Source organism: Chlorocebus sabaeus, chromosome 7, assembly GCF_047675955.1.
Source record: "Chlorocebus sabaeus isolate Y175 chromosome 7, mChlSab1.0.hap1, whole genome shotgun sequence".
Classification (NCBI taxonomy): Eukaryota; Metazoa; Chordata; class Mammalia; order Primates; family Cercopithecidae; genus Chlorocebus; species Chlorocebus sabaeus.
The window spans coordinates 36,281,932-36,309,012 of NC_132910.1; the positions used below are offsets into that span (position 1 = coordinate 36,281,932).

General features: G+C 37.0%; 1 protein-coding gene and 1 pseudogene across 11 annotated transcripts in view; both read right to left on the bottom strand.

Annotated features, from left to right (window-relative positions):
• Window positions 1–27,081, bottom strand: part of WDFY3 (WD repeat and FYVE domain containing 3) — a 308,566-nt gene that overhangs the window by 202,289 nt on the left and 79,196 nt on the right. For 6 of the 11 annotated variants that reach the window (XM_073017470.1, XM_073017467.1, XM_073017469.1 and 3 more), the window contains exon 1: window positions 6,514–6,535. The exons of the other annotated variants lie outside the window; for them this stretch is intronic. The gene's annotated coding sequence lies outside the window, so the exon portion shown is untranslated. Of the gene's footprint in view, window positions 1–6,513; window positions 6,536–27,081 lie in introns of those variants that run through there. 11 annotated transcript variants of the gene reach the window in all.
• On the bottom strand, window positions 15,944–16,044 carry LOC119624005 (U6 spliceosomal RNA; annotated as a pseudogene).

The following is a 27,081-nucleotide window of genomic DNA, read 5'->3' on the forward strand; positions in this document are numbered from 1 at the left end:
ATACCAACAGGGTTCTTAAAAAAAAAAAAAAAAAATCAAAAGGAAATGCTAGAAATCAAAAGCACTCTAACAGATAGAAGAATGCTTTGATAGGCTCAACAGCAGATGGATACTGCTGAGTAAAGAGTCAGTGAATTGAAGACAGGTCAACAGAAACTTCCAGAAAGAGAAGAGAGAAGGGGAAAACAGCATATTTAAAGTAATAATGACAAAGAACTTTGAGAACTTTGCAAAATTAATGACAAACACCAAACCACAGATACAGGAATCTCAGAGAATGCAAACATGATAAATACCTAAAAGACTATATGTAGGCATATTATATTCAAACTGCAATAAATCAAACATAAAGAGAAAATCATGGAAGCATGATGAGGTAGGGGGATAACAGGGAGGGAAAACAGTATCAATAAAGGAACAAGGATAAACGTTTTAGTGGGCTTCTCATCTAAAACATACAAGCAAGAAGAGAAGGAGTAAAACAGTTTAAGCATTAGGAGAAAAGCCCACCAACCTAATATACCAAATTCCCACCCATGAAATTCCTAGGAATTCTATATCTAATGAAATTATCCTTCAAAAATGAAGAAAGAATAAAGATTTCCTCAAATAATCAAAAACTGAAAGAACTTGTTGTGAGGAGATCTTCTCTGCAAGAAATGTTAAAAGTTCTTCAGAAAGAAGAAAAATAATATGGGTCAGTAAATTATATCTATATTAATGAAAGGAAGAACACTGGATAAGGAATAAATGAAGGTAACATAACATGTTTATCCTTTTTTTTTTCTTTTTTCGAGACAAGATCTCACTGTTACCAGGGCTGGAGTGCAGGCACGATCCTGGCTCACTGCAGCCTCAACCTCCTGTGTTCAAGTGATCCTCCCACCTCAGCCTCCCGAGTAGTTGGGACTACAGGAGCATACCACCACAGTCAGTTAATTTTTGTATTTTCTGTAGAGATGGGTATTTGCCAGGCTGGTCTCAAATTCCTGGCTCAAGTGACCTGCTCACCTCAGCCTCCCAAAGTGTGAGGATTACAGGCGTGAGCCATCATGCCTAGCTTTTAATTATTCCTAATTGATCTAAAAGATAACTGATTGTTTAAAAACAGCAATAATGTGTTGGATGATTATAGCTTATGAATAAGTAAGATAAATGAGAGCAATATCACAAGGGAGAGGAGGGAGGAGCTGGTAATGCTATTGCAAGAAACTTGCAGTATACCTCAGTGATAAAAAGTGATAAAAAGTGATAAAAAGTGTCATATGAAGGCAGATCAAGATAAGTAAAAAGTGAATGTTGGCATCTAGGGCAACCATTAAGTTTAATATGCTGCCAGGTGCGGTGGTTCATGCCTGAAATCCCAGCAATTTGGTAGGCCGAGGCGGGCAGATCACGAGCTCAGGAAATTGAGACTATCCTGGCCAACATGATGAAACTGTGTCTCTATTAAAAATATAAAAATTAGCCAGGTATGGTGGTGGGCGCCTGTAGTCCCAGCTACTTGGGAGGCTGAGGCAGAAGTATCGCTTGAACCCTGGAGGCAGAGGTTGCAGTGAGCTGAGATCGACACTGCACTCCAGCCTGGTGACAGAGGGAGACTCCCTCCATCTCAAAACAAACAAAGAAACAAACATTAGCTGGGTGTGGTGGTGGGCGCCTGTAATCCCAGCTACCCAGGAGGCTGAGACAGGACAATCACTTGAACCCAGGAGGCAGAGGTTACAGTGAGCCAAGATCGGGCCACTGCACTCCAGCCTAGGGAACAGAGCAAGACTCTGTCTCAAACAAACAAACAAACAAACAAAAAACAAATTTAATATGCTAAGATAGGGGATTAAAAGAAATCATATAAAATGCTCAGTTAAACCCTGAGCAAGAAAAGAGGGGAGGAAGGAACGAAGAACAAATGCAACAAATAGAACACAGTTACAAACATGACAGATATTTATCCTACTAAATCAATAATCACTATAAATGTGAGTGGTCTAAATACACCAATTAAAGGACAGAGAATGTCAGAGGGGATTAAAAACTCAAATCCCATAGACAATACAGTATCTATATGAATGTAAATTTAAATATAAATAATCAGGTTAAAGGTAAACAGATGGACAGAAATACGCCATGCTAACTCTAATCAAAAGAAAGCTGGATTCTATTGACTTACCCTTGAAATATAGAAGATTTTAAAAAAAGCAGGATGGAGTAGCTAAATTAATTTTACACAATGTAGTCTTTTGAATAAGAAAATAATATCAGAGATAAAGAGAGGCATTATATACCGACAAAGGGATCATTTCTCCAAGAAGACATAACAATCCTTAATGTGTATAGGTCTAAAAGGAATATAAAAATATGTAGGGCAAAACCTGAACTGAAGGGAGAAAGAGACAAAATGATTATTAGAGTTTGAGACAGCACTCATACATTAATTGATAAATCAAGTATGCAGGAAATCAATACATATACAGTTTACCTGAACAAGACTATCATTAAACTAGATCTACAGTTGACATTGATAGGATACTTGATCCAACGACAGCAGAATACACATTCTTCTCAAATTCACGTGAAACATTCACCAAGACAGACCACATTCTGTGCTATAAACACACCTTCACAAATTTCAAAGAACAGAAATCATACAAAGTATGCTCAATTCCAGACCACAATGGAATTAAAAGGGAAATTTGGAAATTAAACAACACACTTCTAAATAAACATATGGTCCAAAGATTTGTCAAGAGAAACTGAAACACATTTTGAACTAAATGAAAATACAACTTATCAACATGCATAAAATGCAGCAAAAGCTGTTCTTTGAGGAAAAAAATTCCCTCAAAGCACTAAATGTACACATTATAAAAGAAGAAAGATCTGAGGATTAATAAACTACACTTCTACCTTAGGAAACTAGAAAAAGAAAAGTAGTTTAAGCTTAAAGAAAGCAGAAAAAAAAATCAAAATTAGGGCAGAAATTATTGAAATTGAAAAAAAGATAACAACAGAGAAAATCAATAAAACTAAATGCTTGCTCTTTGAAATGATCAGTAAACTTAGTCTGAATCTCACTAACACATGACTGGTGTCCCGTTCCTTCTTTTTTTTTTTTTTTTTTGAGACAGGGTCTCATTCTGTAACCCATGCTGGAGTGCAGTGGCATGATCGGGGCTCAGTGTAGCCTCAACCTCCTGTACTTACATAATTCTCCTGTCTTGGCCTCCCTAGTACCTGGGGCTACAGGCATGCACCACCACACCTGGCTAATTTTTGTATTTTTTGTAGAGATGGAGTTTCACCACGTTGCCCAGGATGTTCTCGCACTAATGGACTCAAGCAATTCACCTGCCTCGGGCCTCACAAAATGCTGGGATTACAGGTGTGGGCCACTGCCCCGGGCCTGGTGTCCTGCTCTTAAAGCTCCTAAGTTATCTTCGGAAAAACCAAGCAGAGGCCGGGCGCGGTGGCTCATGCCTGTAAACCCAGCACTTTGAGAGGCCGAGGCAGGCGGATCACCTGGGGTCAGGAGTTCGAGACCAGCCTGGCCAACATGGTGAAACCCTGCCTCTACTAAAAATATAAAAAATAGCTGGGCGTGGCAGCACACACCTGTAATCCCAGCTACCGGGGAGGCTGAGGCAGGAGAATTGCTTGAGCCCAGGAGGCAGAGGTTTCAGTGAGCCAACATTGTGCCAATGCACTCTAGCCTGGCTGACAGAGCAAGACTCTGTCTCAAAAACAAACAAACAAAAACAAAAACAAAACCACAAAGCAGGTATCATACCACTTTTCTGATTTAAAACCTCTGTTGATTCCCTATTGTCTGAGAATAAATTAAAATACAATTTTCAGCATCATTTACCAGTAAGCCACCTCTTTCACTCTAAATTCTGCCACACTGAAAGTATCTCCCAGACTGTTAGGCCCTTTCAGTCCTCTATGTATTATGTATATTGTTTTCTCTGCTACCGATGCCGCCCATCCTCTGCTTTTCCAAGTAGCCTAAAACTCAGCTCTAAGGTCACTTTCTCAGAGAAGTCTTCCCCAAATCTCCAGGCAGAGTTTGTTGTTCAGCTTTTAGCCTACCATGAAACTTTAGTTACAAAGTCATGCATTGCTTAACGACAGGGATATGCTCTGAGAAGTGCACTGTTAGGCGATTTTGTCCTTGTGCAAACATCAGAAAGTGTACGTACACAAACCTAGATGGTACAGCCTACTACAAACCTAGACTATACGGTATAGCCTATTGCTCCTAGGTACAAACCTGTACAGCATGTTGCTGTACTGAATACTATAGGCAACTGTAACACAATGGTATTTGTATATCTAAATACAGAAAATGGCCTGTAATTCCAGCACTTTGGGAGTCCGAGGCGGGCAGATCATGGGGTCAGGAGTTTGAGATCAGCCTGGCCAACATGGTGAAATCCCGTCTCTACTAAAAATACAAAAATTAGCCAGGCATGGTGGCACATGCCTGTAGTCCCAGCTACTCGGGGTCTCAGGCAGGAGAACTGCTTGAACCCGGGAGGTGGAAGTTGCAGTGAGCCGAGATTGTGCCACTGTACTCCAGCCTAGGCTACCGAGAAAGATTCTGCCTCAAAAAAACAAAAACAAAAACAAAAAAACCCACAAACACACACACACAGAAAACATACAATAAAAATACCGTAGAAAGATAAAAAATGGTACACCTGCAGAGGGCACTTGTTACGAATGGAGCTTGCAACACTGCAGTTGCTCTGGGTGAGTCAGTAAGTGGTGAATGAATGTGAAGGCCTAGGACATCTGAATATATCGTAGACTTTATAAACACTGTACACTGAGGTTACACTAAATTTATAACAAATATTTTTCTTTCTTCAATAATAAATTAACTTCAGCTTACTGAAACTCTTTTACTTTATGAAATTTCAAACTTTCAAATTTTTAAAAAACTTTTGGACTTTTTTAGAATAACAAGTAGCTTAAAACACAAACACATTGTACAGTGGTACAAAAATATTTTCTTTCTTTATATCACTCTATGAGCATTTTTATATTTCAATTTTCTTCTAACTTTTAAAACAGTTTTGTTAAAAAAGACACAAACACACACATTAGCCAAGGCTTGCACAGGGCCAAGATTATCAGTATCACTGTCTTCCTCCTCCACATCTTGTCTCACTGGAAGGTCTTCAGAGACAATAACCCATGTGGAGCTGTTATCTCCTATGATAACAGTGCCTTCTTCTGAGTACCTCCTGAAGGACCTGCCTGAATCTGTCTTACAGTTAATTTTCTTTTTATAAGTGAGAGTACACTCTAAAATAATAATGAAAAGTATAGTATAGTAACTACATAAACCAGTAACATGGTAACTTATTATCATGTATTACATGATTTATACACATGTGTTATGTACTATACATAATTGTATGTGCTATACTTTCATACAACTGGCAGCACAGAAGGCTTGTTTACACCAGCATCACCACGAACATGTGAGTTGTGCTTTGTGCTGTGGTATTACAACACTTATGACATCACTAGGTGACAATAATTTTTCCAGCTTCATTATAGTCTCTGGGAACACCATCATATATGTAGTCTGTTGTTGACTAACATATTATTATGCACTGCATGACTGTAGTCTGTTACAGAATATTCATCATTAAGAGAGACAGTATAACATATTAGTTACACAGGCTTCCCAATTAATTGTATCACTTACTGTTTAACCTCAAGTCAGATATGTTCTGTGTGTAAGATTTCTCATCTGGAAAAAAAGAATAATTATCAGAACCTAACTCACAGTGTTATTTGTACAAAGTAGGTAATTTATTACATGGAAAGCACTTAGATTAGTATTTGGCACAAGTGCTCAGTAAGAGACAGCTATTATTTTTTTTTTTTTTTTTTTTTTTTTTTTTTTTGAGACGGAGTCTCGCTCTGTCGCCCAGGCTGGAGTGCAGTGGCCGGATCTCAGCTCACTACAAGCTCCGCCTCCCGGGTTTACGCCATTCTCCTGCCTCAGCCTCACGAGTAGCTGGGACTACAGGCGCCCGCCACCTCGCCCGGCTAGTTTTTTGTATTTTTTAGTAGAGATGGGGTTTCACTGTGTTAACCAGGATGGTCTCGATCTCTTGACCTCGTGATCCGCCCGTCTCGGCCTCCCAAAGTGCTGGGATTACAGGCTTGAGCCACCGCGCCCGGCCTGAGACAGCTATTATTACTGTTATTCTACTGTAATGTACATTTACCAGTAAATGCTTATTCCCATTAGCAATAATTTTCTCAATAATGAAAACCAAATCTTATTTAAGTTTATATCCTTAGTTCATAGTAAGTGGTTGGTTGGGGAATGATTACATGTAAAAAAACCCCCACAAAACTAACACAGAGTTATATACCTGGTAAGTGACAGCACTAGATTTTCTGTTCAGATATTCTGAGTTCTGGATGTGTATTTTACTATTCCTCACAAAAACTTACATATTACAACATAAAAAACATGCTTAAACTTACAATTTATGTATCCTAGTCCTCATCCTAAAGAAAGCTTTTGTAGGACATCTTACATATCTCCTGATAAAAAATTACATTAATCATTAATCATTTGTTCTAAATTGAAAAGATACCAACTTGCTTAAATAAATTTCATGCTATTAAAATATCAATATCTTGCATCAAACTATAAATTCTTTGAAAGAAGGCTGTGCTCTCCAAATCCTTTAACACATAGCTAAGTATCTGGTACACAGTAGAATTGAAGGAATATATGTATGAGTGATTCTCAAAAGTACAAATTTTAAGGTTCTTTATTATCTAGTCACTGCATAGCCCTGACCTTCTTCACTGCATAGGCCTGACCACTGCATAGGCCCCACTATTGTACTTTAAGCAGGGCAGTCTACTGCAGGCCTTCTTGCTCTGCCTGCACACACCCTGAGCCCTCTCCTGGGAACTCTCCGCCTCTGGCGCTTCTACATCCAGATGATTATGAATCATCCTTTAAATCTCAGCTCAACTGTCCCTCTTCTAAGAATCTTTCCAGCTTTCTTTTGTTGTTGTTTTTCTTGTTTTGTTGCCCAGGCTGGAGTGCAGTTGCATGATCAGGGCTTACTGCAGCCTCCATCTCCTGGGCTCAAACCATCCTCTTACCTCAGACTCCCAGTTAATTGTTTTATTTTTTAGAGAGATGGGGTCTCACTATGTTGCCCAGGCTGGTCTCCAATTCCAGGCCTCAAGTAATCCTTCTACCTCGGCTTCCCAAAGAGTTGGAATTAAAGGTGTGAGTCACTGTGCCTGGCTGAAAGCATTCCTGAATCTCCCAGTTTGATAGATGCCTCCCATTCTTGGTTCCCATAGCATCTTGTGTACATCTTTATCACAGCATTTATCACATCATGTAACTGTTGTTTTGATTGTCTTTTTCAACACCAGACAATGTAAGATTATGGAAGGCAAAGGTCATATCCTACTCAACTTTTTTTTCCTGAATACCTGACATGGTACTTGACAAATAAGAAACAGACAAAAGAAAGATTCATAAATGAGTAAATGGTGCTGAATAAGAGTTTAGAAGATAAATGATTTAGAGGCAGCTCAAGGATTAGTTAAGGTGATTTAAAATAGGCCAAAGGGGCAAATTTTTTCTTTAAATTTCTTATCTGTTTATTTTAAAACAAGAAAACTTAGAAGACAACTTTGTTTTTTATGGTTTAAAATCAATTATATAGCTAACAAAAATGACCATTTTTGTTAAGATCGTTGGGTACCCCATAGGTACTTTTTAAAACATGTTCAGTTAAAACTGATATCAATTCAGAAAATAAGAACTATTTAAGAGAAGGCAAGGGCAGAAGGAAAAAAATTACTAATAGAGAGCTGGGTTTGGGTGGTAAACAGATGATGACAAAACAAAAGGCAATAAGCCAGAATCCTCTGCTAGAAATTCATGCATCAACAACATACTGAGAACAAGGAACATCTCAAAGAGGAAAACAGCTCACTAGTATCATAACAAATTATGACTGCATGGGGCTGGAATATATGTTAAGACCTGAAAGTGATGAAAGGAAAATGACAAATGCAAAAGATTGTGCAGAATTACATTGGTAAAACCTCACAAATGAAAAAAATGTGAATAAAGTAATGACATCAACAAAAATAATAATGGTAAAATAGATGTTTGCTTCTTCACAGATTATACTATTGATTAATTAGGATAAGCAGTTTTATTGTGAGTTATTTTATATTGTTCACAAAATATCAAAATTTACACATCCAAATGAATTTTGCTCTTTGAATTAGTTATGTTGGAAAGCTATGTATACATAATGATGTTGACATGGTTTGAAATGCTTTAAAAAATTCCTCTCTACAAAATGCTTTAAGAGCATTGTGTAAGCTACATCTAAAAATCAGTATCATCATATATCATGTGTTACCAAAAATGGAATTTCCCAGTGTACTCATATGCTTTAGTTTCAAAACTTCCTCAAAATATCTTCTGTCTGTTACTAAGTATCAAATCCATTTAAAAGATTGAAAATTTACCACTAATAATCAAAAGTCTGCACTGCACACTCTGTGTTTGCATCCCCAACTACAATAGCAATTGCTGAAATTTAATTCCTTAAGTGTCTACTATATATAAGGAACTAAGGGAATGCCGACTCCAGTTTTTACTCTGCCACTAATGTGGCTATATTCATTTTTCTAAAATTTCAAACACATCGGAGTACAACTTTCCCTAAAAGTGACAACAATGGCTGCAATGGGCTAGAGACAAAACCTTTGCAAGGTATAAAAAGGTATAAAAAGGCTGCTCAGAATCTGGTGTGTTCCTAGTTTCGAAGCTGTATCTTCTGCCCTAACCCTCCCCTCATTCCATGCTCATACCACATCACCTATCTGCTGCTCTGTGGACACACCATGCAATTTCAAACCCTTGAAGCTTCTCCCAGATGGTCTTTGTTTGAAATGATAGATTTTTCTACTGCATGCAGTAGAAAATGAACTATCATAGGTAGTTCATGACTGTACTTAATCTTCAAGCAATGTGGACACAGCTATATAGTAGTAACTTGACCACTGATTCAAAGAAATATTTATCAACTCACTCCCAACCCACTTGAATTTCTCTCTGTTCCAGCCATGACTAGCTCTACTTTCAGCAGCTTATATTCCCTATGTTCTTGTCACCACAGCAACTGAAGACATTACTTTGAAAAGTAAAACTTTAAAAATGTTCAGAAGAAAATGTTGGAAAATACAACCTCAGGTTAAGGAAGAAATGTCTTAAAATGAAACAAAACAAAAATTATGCATACACACACACACACAAAATCAACCTCATCAAAATTAACTTCTGTACATCAAAATTAAAAAAAGTAAACATAAGCTAGAAATTAGGAGAGAAATATTTGCAACATCCATAACGAACAAAAAAGCATTACATTCAAAATGTGTAAAGAATGCCTTCGAGTCAATGAAATGCAAACAACCCAATAGAAAAATGGACAAAATACAAATAGGCATTTCACAGAAAAGGAAACATGAATGGCCACAAGAATATGAAAAGCTACACAACCTCATTAGTCATAAATGAAATGCAAATTAACATAACAACAAATTAACATTTGTGTTAGGCAGAATAATGGCCCCTAAAGACATCTCTACTACATCCTAATCTCTAGAACCTGTATCTTACATTATGTGGCCAAAAGGGCATTGCAAATGTGATTAAGTAAAGGGCCTTGCAATGGGGAGATTATTCTGTATTATTTGAGCAAGCCTGATATAATCACAAAGGAGGAGTCAGGAGAGAGAAGGAGATGTGACCAGGAAGCAGAGGTTGGGAGTGATATGGCCATGAGCCAGTAATGTGGGCCATGAGCCAGTAATGTGCTGGGATTATGGGCATGAGCCACCACGCCTGGCCTCCCTTATAATTTTTGCATTAGTCTACAAATGAAATATAAATAAATAATAATTGTATTATTTCAAATCACTAAGAACATGATGATTTGTTACAAGATCAATAGGAAATCAATATACTATTGTATATCAAAAATCAAATGTGACAATATCAAATTAGTAAAGATATGAACAAATGGGTTACAAATTTTAGGCAATAGTGTTTATGGATGGGCATTATCTGGTTGTAATTATCTAGTAAAATTGACCATATACAGATCACACGAATCAGCAATTCCACTTAGGTATATACCCTAGAGAAACTCACATATATGTAGGAGATGTATAAAGTAATGTCCATAAGCAACATCGATTAAATTGTAAAAATCTGAAAATAATTAAAGTGTTTGTCAATAAGGAACCATATATAAATATATTTTTGGAGACAGAGTCTTGCTCTGTTACCCAGGCTAGCATGCAGTGGCAGGATCTTGGTTCACCGCAACCTCTGCCTCCTGGGTTCAAGCAATTCTCCTGCCTCAGCCTCTCCAATGGCTGGGGTTACAGGCATGCACCACCATGCCCAGCTAACTTTTTCTATTTTTCTTTTTAGTACAGATGGGGTTTCTCTATGTTAGCCAGGCTGGTCTTGAACTCCTGACCTTAAGTGATCCACCCTCCCTGGCCTCCCAGTGTGCTGGGATTGCAGGTATGACCCACTGTGCCCGGCCTGATGGTAAGTCTTACTGAGCTTCTTCAATTGTTTGTCATATATACACTCAACTGATATTTTTCAATTTAGCCTTATTCAAGATTTGTATTTAATAGCCTTGTTCAAGATTTGTAATTTTTTACCATACATATACATCAATTGCTAAATATTACATCATATACTTTCATTTTAATCCCTCTATTTCAATCTGTGTGTTATTCTCTTCATTCACAGACTGCATGGGAACATGAGAATCATTTTGGTTATCTGAGAGCAAATAACATATCTCCCTGTGAATTATTTTCTTAAATCTAAAAAATAAGAAAAAAAATACTACCCTTGCTTCACCTCAAATATACCATTAAGATAAACAAATAAAGCAATACAGTTATTTCTGAAAGTACTTTGCAAGAAAGACAGCCATATCTTAGGAAAATACTCTTCTTTTCACCAAATCTTTTTCTCAGTTTGTCAAATTACATTCCTTTTATTTTGAGGGCTGAATTCAAATGTCTTTGTTTTCCAGGAAACAGCCTAATTGGCCTCTAATTATAATATGATCTTTACAATCACAAAAAAAAAAAAAAAAAAAGAAGATTGTTAAGCTAGGTGCAGTGGCTCACGCCTGTAATCCCAACACTTTGAGAGGGTGAGGCAGGCTGATGGTTTGAGCTCAGGAATTCGAGACCAGCCTGGGAAACATGGCAAGATCCCATCTCCACTCAAAATACAAAAAAATAGCCAGGCATGATGTACGTCTGAAGTCCCAGGTTGAGGTAAAAGGATCGCTTGAGCCCAAGGGGTGCGTGGAGGATGCAGTGAGCTGAGATTGCACCACTGTACTCCAGCCTGGGTGACAGAGCAAGACCCTGTCTCAAAAAAAAAAAAAAAAAAAAAAAAAAAATTATTAAGATCTATTTATCTGTTTCTGTTTTAAACTATGTACATTTGTACGGTAGTATTTATACTCAAATATAAGGACATGAGAAATATTATCTCATGCAATCTTCAAAACATTGTTAGTAAGTAGTATGAATGGGACTTGAAGTCATGCCTTTTGACAGCTCTCTGTAAGAATGCCTGTTACACCTGTGCCATCATCTCATATCCGCTCATCCCAAATTCACATATAATCCTCATCACCTAGAAAAACAAGCACTGAGTATCCACATCAAGGCTCTCAGTCAACAGTCAATATTCTAGTTTGGTCCCATTTGAGGCTATTCCTCGACATACCACAGGTATAATAAAAGCATGTTACGATTTGTGGAGAGTATTTCCAAAAAGTGCACAGCTCCACTACCACTCCTTGAAGATGAATCTGATGTGAGGTCAGTAATCTGTTTCTTTATATTCAACTTTTAGTAGTTGGCAGAGCACCTGACACACTGAAGATGCTTAATGAATGGATGGATAAATGGATGGATAGAATGAGGCAGAGAATCTTCCTGCTGACACACCTAACTTATCTTCTCCACAAATTCTTCTATTCAAATTATTTTAAATTATATGTATACATAATCTGCTCTTTATTCAGTTTTTAGGGATATACACATGAAAAAGATTAGGAAACTTATGAAATTCTTAAACATACTTTAAAATAAAAGGTGACAGTAATGTGACTATCAGGGACACAAAAATTACTTGTTATTAGATTTATACCCTTTGTTAATCAGAGTATTATTGTTTCCCTTACAATTTTTAATTTTTTTTTTGAGACACAGTGTCACTCTGTCACCCAGGATGGTGTGCATGGCATGATCAGAGCTCACTGATCATCAGAGCTCACTGAAGCCTTGACGTCCTAGGCTCAAGTGATCCTCCCACCTCAGCCTCCTGAGTAGCTGGTACTCATTTTTTCAGTTTTTGTAGAGTTGGGGTCTCACTACCTTGCCCAGGTTGGTGCCAAACTCTGGGGTAGAGTGATCCTCCCACCTCAGCCTCCCAAAGTGCTGGGATTATGGGCATGAGCCACCACGCCTGGCCTCCCTTATAATTTTTGCATTAGTCTACAAATGAAATATAAAACTGTATTTATATTCTTATGACTGGGGGATACATTCTCACTAAAGGAGTTGAGGAGTGGAGGGGTAGATGAAAAGGAGAGCAAAAAACTACATGTCTCTGTCCTTCCATCATATCAAAACGTAAGAATGATTACTACCAATAGGCATGTCTTAATTACATCATTTCACTGCTGATCACATGTAGCCTATTTTAAAAAATGCCTTTGGGGAAGAATCAGAAGAGAAATGTTATTCCTAAATCAGTTAGCTATTTAATATATTGTGTATATCTATCTGAAGCAGTGACAATATTTGAAATATGTGGCTTCTCTAATTTCTGGGGAAATAAGTAACTAAAGTGAATAACTCTGCAAAGTGTAAATCAGTTTACCATATTTTTTTCTCGGTAAGTCTCATCATCTTCTTAGAAGGGATGCAATGTAATAAAATATAAAACACTACCTTGAATAAACTGGCACAAAACCCCTCTGGCAGTGAGGAACTATTTCCTAGGCTTATTTATTTTTATAACATTCCCTAATAAGACCTAACTCTCATTATTTTGAAGAACAATCTAAAAAAGTAATGCCTTTTATATCATTACTGAAGGATCAAGCATACCTAGCTGTTACTTTCATTTTACTTGTCTCCTTTTACATTTTACAATTAACACCTAAAGGAGCTGGGGAAAAGGGAAAGACTACAACTGAAATCCTCTAGTTGAAATATTTGCTAGGAGGTTTAACATTTGGAGGTTAAGTTTCTAATCTACTTATTCTATTTCCAATACCTAGGCTTTTGAATTCAGTGGCTTAAACAGAAAATACAAACTACATAAAATAAATGTTTCATATAAAGACCAAACTACCCCTAAGAAGCAGACATAACATTCTATTTAATGATTGAAATAAAACATACATGTATGTGGTGTCTCAAAATTATATGCTAAAAATCACAATTTGAGTTGAGAATATTTTTCAGGTAGGGAACAAAGAATGCAAAGATCTGGGACTCAAAAAGCTATAGATTACTTTTTAGTTTTTCTTTCTTTGTGAAATTACACAAAACAAAGCCATTCTATGGTCAAAACTGAGTCACTCCAAGACATTTAGTTGATTTGGGTTTATGCATATATTTATGTTCCTGGTAGAACATACACTAAGTCATTCAAAAATATTGAGAGCTACACCAATGTTGATTACTTAAAATATTTGGACTTGTTTTTAAAAGCAACCTATTTCTAACGTGAAACTTACTATTGATCTAGGTTTTTTAAAAAATATTCACTTGCTTTTAATTTTTGACTGATTTAAAAATTTTCATACCATTTAATATACACTTAGAGTATACGTACACTTATACTCTCAGACTTTAGACAAGATAACAACTCATTTAATAATTTCAAATCCAGATGTCTCCTGAAAAGCAAAATCTAACATTTAAATAACGTGGGGAAAAAAGAGACCCTGAAGAAATTACATTTAATTATAATTAAAGAAATTGATCAAGAATTTATAATACATATATCTCAAGGATCATAATGGTTACTAGTTAAGAGTGTTAAGCATAATTTAAATGTACTTAGGAAACATAACAGGTAACAATGATCATGAAACTTGAAAATTAAACTATATAGACTTTGAAAATAATCTTCTACCAAACCATGGTAATAAAATCAGAATGATATAAGAACAAACTGACCAAGGTAGGGGTGAGAAATCTCAGACGGAGATCCATATATCTAATCAGAACCAAACATGTGATAGAACCAAACATGTGATAGTTGTCACAGAAAAGGGTATATAACAATCACGTAGATGGCACTGAGAAACTAACTCACTAATTTTAGAACACAATTAAACTAGACCCCTCCCTAAAGCCACATACAGAGGTGGGCTCAAAATGGATTAAAGATCCAAATATGAAAGGTAAACTATAAAGCTAATAGAAGAATATACATATTCTTTGTTGTTGTTGTTTGTGATGAAGTCTTATTGTGTCACCCAGGCTAGAATGCAATTCCATGATCTCGGCTCACTGCAACCTCCACCTCCTGGGTTCAAGCAATTCTCCTGTCTCAGCCTCCTGAGTAGCTAGGATTACAGATGTGCACCACCATGCCTGGCTAATTTTCTGTGTGTTTTTGTAGAGATGGGGTTCCACCATGTTGGCCAGGCTGGTCTCGAACTCCTGACCTCAAGTGATTCACCCGCCTTGGCCTCCCAAAGTGCTGGGATTACAGGAGTGAGTCACCAAGCCCGGCAAATATATATATATATTCATATTCTTATGAATCAAGTAAGAACTCTAAAAGGATAAATTCAAAATCACTTATCATATATAAAAATAAAATGATGAATGTAATTACTTCAAAATTAAATATTTTGGCTTGGAAAGGAACACTGTAAACCAACAAAAAAAGAGAGAACACAATAGAAGATATTTAAAATATCTAAAACTGGTAAGAATTAGAATATAGAATTTACAAATAATACCAAAAAAAAAAAAAAGAAAGAAAAAGAAAAACACAGCAATCCCACTGGAAAAAAAGGCAAAAAATATGAACAAGCAATCTGGAAGGTCATCAAACATAGAGGTGTTTAAATTTAATTAGTATTCAGAGAAATGTACATTGAAAGAAAATGCCACTTTGCACGTAATAGATTAGCAACAATCAGAAAGCTGGAAAATGCTGTGTCCTTAGACATGTGGACAGAAACTACATACATGACTAGTGAGAAAATGAACTGGATCTAAAGGGTAATTTTGCATCACTTGGAATCTTGCATTCCTCTTCTATATCTACACTCTGAAGAAATTCTCTCATTGGCAGGAATTTTTTGGAAGCTATTTAAGAGGTCCATCACTGAGCAAAAGAATAGGCAAACCAAAGTTGATACACAACTATATATAGTTATTTAAAAGCATATATTTCAGATCCATTTAAGTTGGACATATCTTAGAAACATAGTGATGGGTTAAAAAAAATTAAAAAATAAGATGAAATACATTACAATGTAACTTTTGGAAATTAAAAATACATGGACAGAAAGCAAATATTTTACAAGGACACATGTTAACAAAAGACAACATTAACTACTTTAGAATGGTTGTGCCTGTCCTTCATTAAATTAATAGCTCTTTAAAGAAAATACTTTGCAATACTTCTGAATTTAGTTCAACTAACCCTAAAAATCACTTTTATATAAAAATATATTTATATTAACTGAAATTAAATACTTATATACCAACCAATTCATTTCTTAAGTTAGTCTCAATTGAACCACATTTATTTATTTCCTCTTCTTTTTTTTTTTCTTTAATGGAATGCTTCACAAATTTGCACCTCATCCTTGTGCAGTAGCCATGCTAATCTTCTCTGTGCTGCTAATGTGAGCACAACTGAACCATGTTTAAATCAGATACATGTACTTTTTTCTAAAGTGATTCTTAGCTATTTATCAACACAGCCATTTTGTTCCTTTTAACCCTCTGACACACACACACACAAATCCTTAAATTTCATCTGCTCAGCAAGTAACAAGAAAAATATACGTATTTGTAGGAATATTTAGAGAGGGGAGGAAGGAAAGAAGGAAGGGAGGAAGGGAGGGAACTGGTTTTTCAATAGACATTAGATATTAAATCAAATGCACAACTTTTAATAGCAAAATAAATCTGAGTTTCTTCTAGTCTTCAGACAAACCTACCCATGGTCTCCAACAACAAAAAAGTCATGCTGGGAATACCAACACGGTTCTGGTAGTGTTCAATACCCTAGATATGCCTTTAATAAAAAGACAGCAATTTCCTATTAGTATTTTGGAGTCATCACAACTTTGGCATAATCTCTCAGTCTTCCTATGAATATATGATGAAAATTATGGTAAAGAATGATCATTTTTACACTATAATATTCTGAATCATGAATAATTTATAAAACATTAACCATTATGCTGAGTAGGTGCTTGGGATACAGTGGTACATATCAACAACCTGGAATATGTGGCATTTACACCATGTGCCAGGAAATGACAATTCATTTAAGATAGACATGATATCTGACCTGGTGGAGTTTAGAGGCTGGGTGGTAGCAAAGATTAGGAAGGATGATAAAGGCAAAGCATGTACTAGGGAAACACAGGAAGAGTAGAGAAAAGTACATCAGGGAAACCTAATTTAGCTTCAGGGAGGTAGGGCTGTGGGGAAGAAGAGTGTTAGGAAAGAAAGCACATTTTTAAAAGATCGTCAATTACAGAAGAAAATAAATGAATTTCACTGGCCTATCCTAAGACCATTCTAGCCAATCAGATTTTTGCAGCTCAGTTACTGCCCACTGGCTTGTAATCAGTATTTCCAAGTGGAAAACACTAGCCATTCTTTCCTTGAATCATTTTAAGTCTAAAGGGACAGCATCAGTAATTAGTAGCCCAGGCTGGAGTTAATCCCTAAGGAACTCTCATTTCCTGCCTCTATATCAGTTTTTGTCCAGGAAATAAAGCCTTAAGATTCATAGCCAAGTACAATGCTAGGTATTTTCACAAAAATTTATTCATTTATTTCCTACCACAAAATGGTATGCCTACTTTACACATTTAAAAAAATGGAAGCTCAGAGTTTAAGCAGCTTGCCAAAAAGATCCAACAACTAGCATTAGCTAAAATTTGAATTCAAGACATGTAACTCCAAATCCAGTACGCTTTTATTAAGTGGAAGCTCTTTGTCTTTAGGAAGTAACTTTACTTATGAAAGCAATGGCAATTTTATTTTCTAGTTGTTCCTACTAAAGATAGTACTATTTGTTCTTCCTTAAAACATTTGGACAAAATGATCAAGTATTTTTGTCCCGAATAACTTTAAAAAAAAAAAAAAAAAAAACCACAAAACCCATGTTTACTTTGTGTATCTTCCACCAAGGGTGTAACCAGACTGGTGACAAGAAATATGACTCATGAGCAGTATCTTGGCAAAGAATTCTTAGTATCTCTAGATACATCTGACACACAGGGGAAATGTTACATACATGTAACTACATTTTCTTTTCCTGTGAGGAGCTCCCACTATCTTTAATTCAAATTAGCCATAATCATAACACAATGCCTCAATATTAAATACAGAATATTCAGAATATTAAGGAAATAATTTCTTGGCAGAATCTGCCAAAGGCAAATACAAATAAAAAATTACTGTTGAGGTAGTCATGTTGGCTCGTGCCTGTAATCCCAGCACTTTGGAAGGCCAAGGTGAGAGGACTGTTTAAGCCCAGAAGTTCCAGATTATAGTAAACTATGATTGTGACTATTAGCAATTAAACACAGCAATGTATTATGTCATTTAATGAGTTCTGAGCAATTCTTTTATTAATGAGAAAATGAGATAATAACCTTAGAAAAAAACTCCAATATCACGAGTACTTAACTATTAACCTTATTCTTCTGTGAATAAAATAATATACTTCCATATTGTGACTTTTGATTTAAAAAAGACAGGTTCCATAATCTTGCATATCCACTAAAATGTAAATGCAAAATATTTCTGCCTTCATCTACTGTTCTTACCTTCTGCTGAAGCTAAACTAAATAGTGGTGTGTTAGATCCAGCTTGTACCAGCTCATGAGAGCCGATGGCTAAGTTTTCAGAAATTCTGGACATCCAGCTGTCAAACTACAAATAGCTTGGGACCAGCCAAAGTGAGAATATTTGCACCACAGCAATCAGCAAACACTAAAAATTGGGGTTTTTTTTTTTTTTCCTGGCTAGTTGGTTGTTATAAACTTGTCAGTACGTCAGCACTGTGCTTAGGCCACACTAGTGCTTCAGCAGCTTATATATTTATCTTCTTTTCTTCTCTTCTTTACTTCTCTTTTCCTCTGTAAACACTGATTTTATACTTTTATTTTTTCCCCAAAGGCCTTGCCTTGAAAATACTTAGACTACTTCAAAAAGTTCAGATATTGTGACTAATGATCTAAAGTAAAAATGTTTTTTCACCAAAATATTCTCACAGAAAGTGTATCCCTGATTCCTTACCTGATTGGCCTGATTTATCATATTCTACTACTTTAAAAGCAATGTCTCTATTCCTTGTCAGGGTGCTAAGAGCAAATTTTTATTCCCTCCAGTGAATATTGTGCTTGAAGCTTATACATGTATTCCTCATAAAACATAAATGCATAATATTATCAATACTAAAATGTCTACAGTCTTTTGTCTAAGCAATATATTTTGTGCATGATATTACACATTTGCAGAGACCTTTTGCATTAAACTATGAATCATTATGCAAAAACAGAATACAAAATTGATTAGTTCCCTTTTACCGAAGAAGAAATAAAGACAGATTGAAATTTCTGTAAAGGCAATGAAACTAAGAAACAATGTTTAAACAACTTCAATATGTGATAAAAAAACATCTGATTTGATTCACAAAAACACTGCATTACAGGGACAAGCAATAGACTAGCAAGAATAGCTGGCAGTAAAAAAGTTCTGGAGTCAGGCAGATATGAATTGCAAATTCTGTTCCTCCATTCACTATCTATGTGACCTCAGGAAAAGTAAATCAAACTACCCTAAGCTACATTTTCCTTAATAGTAAATGGAGATGAGTATGATACTGGCTTTACAATGCTGTAAGAAAAGACAGTCAGAATACATGTGATATGACTACCACATGGAAGGCAATCAATGTTTAGTTATGACATGATTGGCATTGGTTACTGCAAAACCAACCAATGACTTTGAATTGGAATTAAGAAAAAAAATTAATCATTTTAATAAACAAAGAGTATGTTCCAAATTCTTACAGCCAGTATATGATAAATGTGGTGGGGACTGCAGCTCAAGATCCATCATACCTTGCTCCTGTAATGGGCTTTCACGTATTACAGAGGCTATAAAACAAAGTAAGCAAGGTTTACACAGACTCCTTTGCAAATAGGTTCTCGTTGCAATTTAGGTTCAGCCAATCAAACTTACTTGCCCCAGCTTTTTTTTTTTCCCAAATAGTGTCTCACTGTAACTCGCACGGGAGTACAGTGACACGACCATGGCTCACTTCATCCTCAACCTTCCAGACTCAGGCAATCCTCCTGCCTCAGTCTCCTGAGTAGGTGGTACTACAGGTGCATATCACCATATCCAGCTAATTTGTGTATTTTTTGCAGAGACAGAGTTTTGCTCTGTTGCCCAGGCTGGTCTTGAACTCTTGAGCTCAAGATATCCACCTGCCTTGGCCTCCCAAAGTGCTGGGATTACAGGCGTGAGCCACCGCACATGGCCTTGCCTAAGCTTTGAAAAGGAGAAGTGAAGCAGAGACCACACTGTCCATGATATACATACATTTTTTAGCTGAAGTGTTGGACAGAGATCCCAGTACCCAGTAATTATCCTGCTGGCTGCTGGGAGGCAGTGCATGTCACATCTATTTGCCTGGTCATAATAGTTATAGTATGACTGGAGCAAGCAACAGTAGAGGTAGCTTTTTGCAATGGCACTGAACTATGTGTTCTAGAGCAGGAGTTGAGAACTTTCTCAGTTAAGGGTCAGATACCAAATATTTTGCCATGTGGTTTTTGTTACAACTACTTAACACTGCCACTGTAGTGTGAAAGCAGCCATATATAATAGGTAAGTGAGCATGTATTGCTGTGTTCAAATAAACGCTGACATTTGAATTTCACATTTTTTTCATTTTTAATTTGAGAAAGTATTTTGCTATGTTGTCCAGGATATTCTCAAATGCCTGGCCTAAAGCAATTCTCCTCCCACCTTGGCCTCCCAAGTAGCTAAGACTACACTACAGGTGCCCACCACTGTGCCCATTGTGAATTTATTAATTTTTAAGTGTCATAAAACATTATTTTTCCTTTGATTTTTTCAAATATTTAAAAATATAACAACCATTCTTAGTCTGTAAGACATAGACAAGCAGGTGATAGGCCAGATTTTGCCTGAAGGACATAGTTTGCCACCCTACAACAGTCTCCTGATCCACACCGACAGCTGCAGCTCCCTTAGAAACCAGTGTTGAGGTATACCACTGGGAGATGTGTTTAAATTTAACCATGAGTCCAAAATCTGTTTTGTCTGCCCTTTCCTCTCCTCCATGATTTTGTAAGCCACTAATGCCATGTAATAAGTATTTTCCTGCATAAACTGCTAGAACAGATTCTATTCTCTAAAACTAAATCCTGACTGACTCATAGTGCTACACATACATAAGCACTTTTTATTTTCAACCAAAAAAAAAAAAAACAAAAACCCTTATTATCTTTCAGGTGTACACCATGAAATATTCATTTACAAATTAATTTTAATGCATTAAAAATATGACTTTACAACTAAAAAACTATACACAACAGAATGTCATTTTAAGAATACACTATTTAATTGAAATTTATTTCAAACTAAGCACATAAATCACCTAATCCAGAAGAATCAACAGATTCCGCAGAACACCATGATAAACATAAGAAAAGCCTAATTAATAATTTGAAAGTATTTATTATGTATGAACCACCAAAATATAAAATTATATAATGGGGAAGAAAAACTGTTCACCTCCTTTCAGTGATTAGGGAACCTGCATTAGATTACAGAATGAAAAAGCAGAAAACAGGAGAACTCACTAGATATTTTGCTTATGGAAACTCTACTTTTTGTTTTTAGGGAAGCATAAATGCATCTCTAAAGTCTATGATGGCTCTAGAGTATTTTAAGTGGCAACTGCATAATCTTTGAGCACTACATTCATTTCTCTCCAGGCATTAAAAAGTCAAATTGGGACAGACCTTCAGTTCACATCAATAACAGTACAACTAATCTTTCCTGGAAGGTACAGCAGAGAATAACCCTGGAAACAGAAACTATCTAAAGGTAATTTAGAAAAATGGCCTTCAAATTTTTTTTTTGTATGCAATCCCTCACATAAGTCAGAATCTTTACTATTTTTAGGTTGATATTTCAACCTGAGTTTAAAGAGTTACAAAGGATGGCATTATAAGCATTGACAGTTTTAAATAAAATAATATATCAGGCTTTGGAATGTATTCATGGGATCTAAATGTAGCATTACAATCAACATCCTCTATTACATATATATATATTTTAAGTTATTCTTTAACAGTCAGAAATTTAAACTTATTTTGAATCAAAATTCAGGCATTATATAATCTGTTATAAAGTGTGTGTGTGTGTGTGTGCACGCGCGCGTGCATGTGTATAAGAATCTCCAAAAAAAAGGACTCTAAAAAAGGTATTACTAAATACTTTTTAAAGTATATTGAAGGGTTTAAAATACTTGTTAAAAAATATTTTAAAGGTCACTAAAACTAGTAACCATCATTTTGTTAATATCAAATATCCAATATTTGATGAGTTCAAAATCTCATAAATGTCATAGTTGATTTTTATAGATATTTTATATGAATCAGGTTCAAAATAAAGACCACTTATTGCTATTGGCTGATAATGTCTCTTAAGCCTCTCATACAGATCCCCCAGTTTATACTGGGCACAGGAACTCTGTGTTGCCTACTGTTTGCTGAATAATTTATTCAACAAATATTTATTAAGCAACCACTATGTGTCCGGCAATGTTTTACATGCTAAGAATGTAGAGGAAGAACAGAAGCCTGCTAAAGTCTGCGTCCTTTTGGAGTTTAGATTCTCATGAGAGAGAGAAAAAAATAAACAAAGAAATCAATTATGTCTGATGGTTATGAAAAAAATTCAGTGAGCTTTGAAAATATAATGTTCCTAGGGTTGCTGTTTCAGTCTGCATGGTCAAGGAACGTTTCTCTGAGGGATTCACACAAGAACAGAAACCTGAATGAATGAGGGAGCAATCCCTAAGAATTTCTAGGGGAATAAAATTCCAGGCTAAGCAACAATTAAAACCGAAAGGCTTGAAGTAAGATTGTGCTTCACATGGCTGAAGAACTGTAATGAAGCCAGTAGGGTTGGGGAGCAGAATTAGAGAAGGGGAGAGTGTTAAGCTCTCAAATGTCTGCATTGTGATTCAGTATTTACTTCTCTTCAGCTGCTTTCCACCAACTGAGACCAAGGAGATGGCTCTATATACTACCTCCTCTACTCTGCTGCTTCTTGCCACTCTTTACTGCAAAAAAAAAAAAAAAAAAAAAAAAAAAAAGGTACATCTGTGTCTTTCCCTGCAGCTTCGCCTTGCCTGACACTTTGTAGTCCCCTTACTACCTACCATGTGAGAGCTCTGCTGTGTTTAAAATCTGTAGATATTTGCACACTTCTCAATTTGCTTCAATGTTCACAATGTTTGGCAGCTCTTCTCATGATCTGAGGCTTGGGATTACTGTTTTCTCCTCATTTCACTTAAGTTAAAAGATTTCTTCCTTATTCTTTATTCTTTTTGTTACATTCAGATAACATTAGGAAGAAGAATAGAATACAAATGCTTCTACTTGGTCATTTTGAATGAAATCCTTTTCCTCACCTACTGTTGATAAATTTAGAGTAGGTACACCTAGAGAACTTACATTTCTAAATCTCTATTTTTTATTTCAATTTCTAGATTTTCCTATTTGAAAATCTGAGAAATTCTAGACCACCAACATCTATAGACTTACAACTACTGTTTAAAAAATAGGCCAGCTACGGTGGCTCATGCCTTTAATTCCAGCACTTTGGGAGGCCGAGGCAGGCAGATCGCAAGGTCAAGAGTTCAAGACCAGCATGGCCAAGATGGTGAAACCCCATCTCTACTAAACACACACACACACACAAAAAAATTAGCCAGGTGTGGTGGCAAGCGCCTGTAATCCTAGCTACTCAGGAGGCTGAGGTAGAGAATTGCTTGAACCTGGGAAGCGGACGTTGCAGTGAGCCAAGGCTGCATCACTGCACTCCAGCCTGGGCAACAGAGCAAGACTTCATCTCAAAAAAAAACAAAAGTAATTTAAAAAAAAAAAAGTAATTTAGCACAGCATCAACTTTAAATGTGTATTAAAGACTCTATAAGGAACATAAACTTGGAAACTATAGCAAATTTCTACCATGATCCTTACATCCAAACTAAGGAATAACAAAAGGCAAATAAATGTCCACATTCAAATGGATATGCAATGAAGAGAGAATAAGCAAAATATCAAAACAATATATGTTAAATAAATACAGCATTACTACTTTCGAGAACATAAAACTGTGGTTATGCTGATAAAAGCTTACTCTGTTTTCTACTTTAAATAAAAGTCCAATTGTCATGTACTCATGTATAAGTGATTTGCATGAAAAGTATTCTGAATCATCTAAGAGCACTGTTTAAAAACTCAGCTCTTGGCCAGGTGCGGGGGCTCACACCTGTAATCTCGGCACTTTAGGAGGCTGAGGTGGGCAGATCACTTGAGGTGAGGAGTTCGACCATCCTGGCCAACAAGGTGAAACCCCAATTCTACTAAAAATTAGGCTGGGTGCGGTGCCTCACCCCTGTATTCCTAGCACTCTGGGAGGTCAAGGCGGGTGGATCGCCTGAGGTCAGGAGTTCGAGACCAGTCTGGCCAACATAATGAAACCCTGTCTCTACTAAAAATACAAAAATTAGCCAGGCATGGGGCACACGCCTGTATTCCCAGCTACTCAGGAGGCTGAGACACGAGAATTGCTTCAACCCAGGAGGCAGAGGATGCAGTGAGCCAAGATTACATCACTGCACTCCAGCCTGGGTGACAAAGCGAGACTCAGTCTGGAAAAAAAAAAAAAAATTAGCCAGTTGTGGTGGCACACGCCTGTAATCCCAGTTATTCAGGAGGTTGAAACATGAGAATCACTTGAACCTGGGGGAAGGAGGTTGCAGTGAGCCAAGATTGCACCACCGCACTTCAGGCTGGGCAACAGAGCGAGACTCTGTCTCAAAAAAAAAAAAAAAAAAAAAAAAAAAAAAGTCAGCTTTTGCAAATAGGTGAACATTTTTCTCATAATTGATTAATAAGTTACTAAAAAGTAACTTATTAAACTCTTTCCTCAGAAATGTAAAACTCAGGTTAGCTTTTACTAAACTTTAAAAACACTGAATTAGTGACCTCACATGGTTATAAACTAAGAGTTCAAAAATTGTATATGTTTACATTTACTTTCTTATTCATTTAATAACACTTTTTACATGCAAGTACTATGCTAGAAACTAGTGATGGAAAGATAAATCAATCACATGCTACCTGTAGGGGCTCATGGTTAAGTGAAAAAATATAATAGAAGCAATGTGATAAGTATTACAATGAATAATAAATAAAGAAACAAAGTGCTATGGAGAACACAGGGAAAAGGCAGTTAACTATCAATAGAGAAAGTGACATCTGAACTAAGCCTTAGAAATTGAAGAGAAGTTCATTCAGCTGACAATGGACTAGAACTTATTTCCAGCAAATAAACTGTGTACACAGACAAGAAAGCCCAAGATACGCTGCGCTGCTGGGTTGGCCAAGTAGTTCTGCATAGTTGGAACAAAGGGTGAATGTGGAGAAAAGCTGGAGATGAAGCTCGCGAAGAAAAGCCAGTCACAGAAAGAGCCTAAAAGGCCTTACATCTTAGCCTAACAATAAACTGTTAAGTAGGAGGGTTATATATGTTGAGAAAATATTTCTAAATATAGTGTGATATGTGGGATAGATGTATCTTAATGATGCTTTCAGCTATAAAGGCAGAGCCAGTGGAGGTAAGGGTGAGGCACAGCGGTATGAGAGATTACAAGTAATGCCACTGACACAGGAGTAACAATCTAGGAAGTAGATATCCTTCAGGATCAAAGGAAAAAGAGATCAAGAAGACTCAGAATTCCAGGTTGGGTGACATGAACAATAGTAGTGCCATTAATTAAGCTGGAAATAAATTGAAGGAATAAGAATTTGTGCAAAAGATAAAAAGAGACAAATTGGAACATGGTGAAATAAAAGGGTGAAAGAGGCTGGGCACAGTGGCTCATTCCTGTAATCCTAGCACTTTGGGAGGCCGAGGTGGACAGATCATAAGGTCAAGAGATAGAGACCGAGTGTGCCTAAGATGGCCGAATAGGAACAGAAACAGCCTCCAGCTCCCGGTGTGAGTGACATAGAAGACGGGTGACTTCCGCATTTTCAACTGAGGTACCGGGTTCATCTCACTGGGTTGTGTCGGACAATTGGTGCTGCTCCGCTGGTGGAGCCCGACCAGTGTGAGTTGAAGCAGAGCGAGGCATTGCCTCACCTAGGAAGTGCAAGGGGGAAGGGAATTCTCTTTCCTAGCCAAAAGAAATTGAGACACACAACACCTGGAAAATCGGGTAACTCCCACCCTAATACTGCGCTTTACCAAGAGTCTTAGCATATGGCACACCAGGAGATTATATCCCACACCTGGCCCAGAGGGTCCCACGCCCAAGGAGCCTCCCTCATTGCTAGCACAGCAGTCTGAGATCTAACCGTAAGGCAGCAGCGAGGCTGGGGGAGGGGCGCCCACCATTGCTGAGGCTTAAGTAGGTAAACAAAGCCATCAGGAAGCTCGAATTGGGTGGAGCCCACCACAGCTCAAAGAGGCCAGCCTGCCTCTGTAGACTCCTCCTCTGGGGACAGGGCATAGCTAAACAAAAAGCAGCAGAAACCTCCGCAGAGGTAAATGCCCCCGTCTGACAGCTTTGAAGAGAGCAGTGGATCTCCCAGCATGGAGGTTGAGATCTGAGAATAGACAGACTGCTTGCTCAAGTGGGTCCCTGACCCCTGAGTAGCCTAACTGGGAGACATCCCCTACTAAGTGCAGACCAACACCTCACACCTCACACAGCGGGGTACACCCCTGAGATGAAGCTTCCAGAGCAAGAATCAGACAGCAACACTAGCTGTTCAGCAATATTCTATCTTCTGCAGCCTCTGCTGCTGATACCCAGGCAAACAGCTCTGGAGTGGACCTCAAGCAAACTCCAACAGACCTACAGCTGAAGGTCCTGATTGTTAGAAGGAAAACAAACAAACAGAAAAGACACGCACACCAAAATCCCATCAGTACGTCACCATCATCAAACACCAAAGGCAGATAAAACCACAAAGATGGGGAAAAAGCAGTGCAGAAAAGCTGGAAATTCAAAAAATCAGAGTGCATCTCCCCCTCCAAAGGAACGCAGCTTATCACCAGCAACGGAACAAAGCTGGACAGAGAATGACTTTGACGAGTCGAGAGAAGAAGGCTTCAGTCGATCAAACTTCTCAGAGCTAAAGGAGGAACTACATAACCAGCGCAAAGAAACTAAAAACCTTGAAAAAAGATTTGATGAATGGTTAACTAGAATAACCAATGTAGAGAAGTCCTTAAAAGAACTGATAGAGATGAAAACCATAACATGAGAACTATGTGACAAATGCACAAGCTTCAGTAACCGACTCGATCATCTGGAACAAAGAGTATCAGTGATTGAAGATCAAATGAATGAAATGAAGCAAGAAGTCTAGAGAAAAA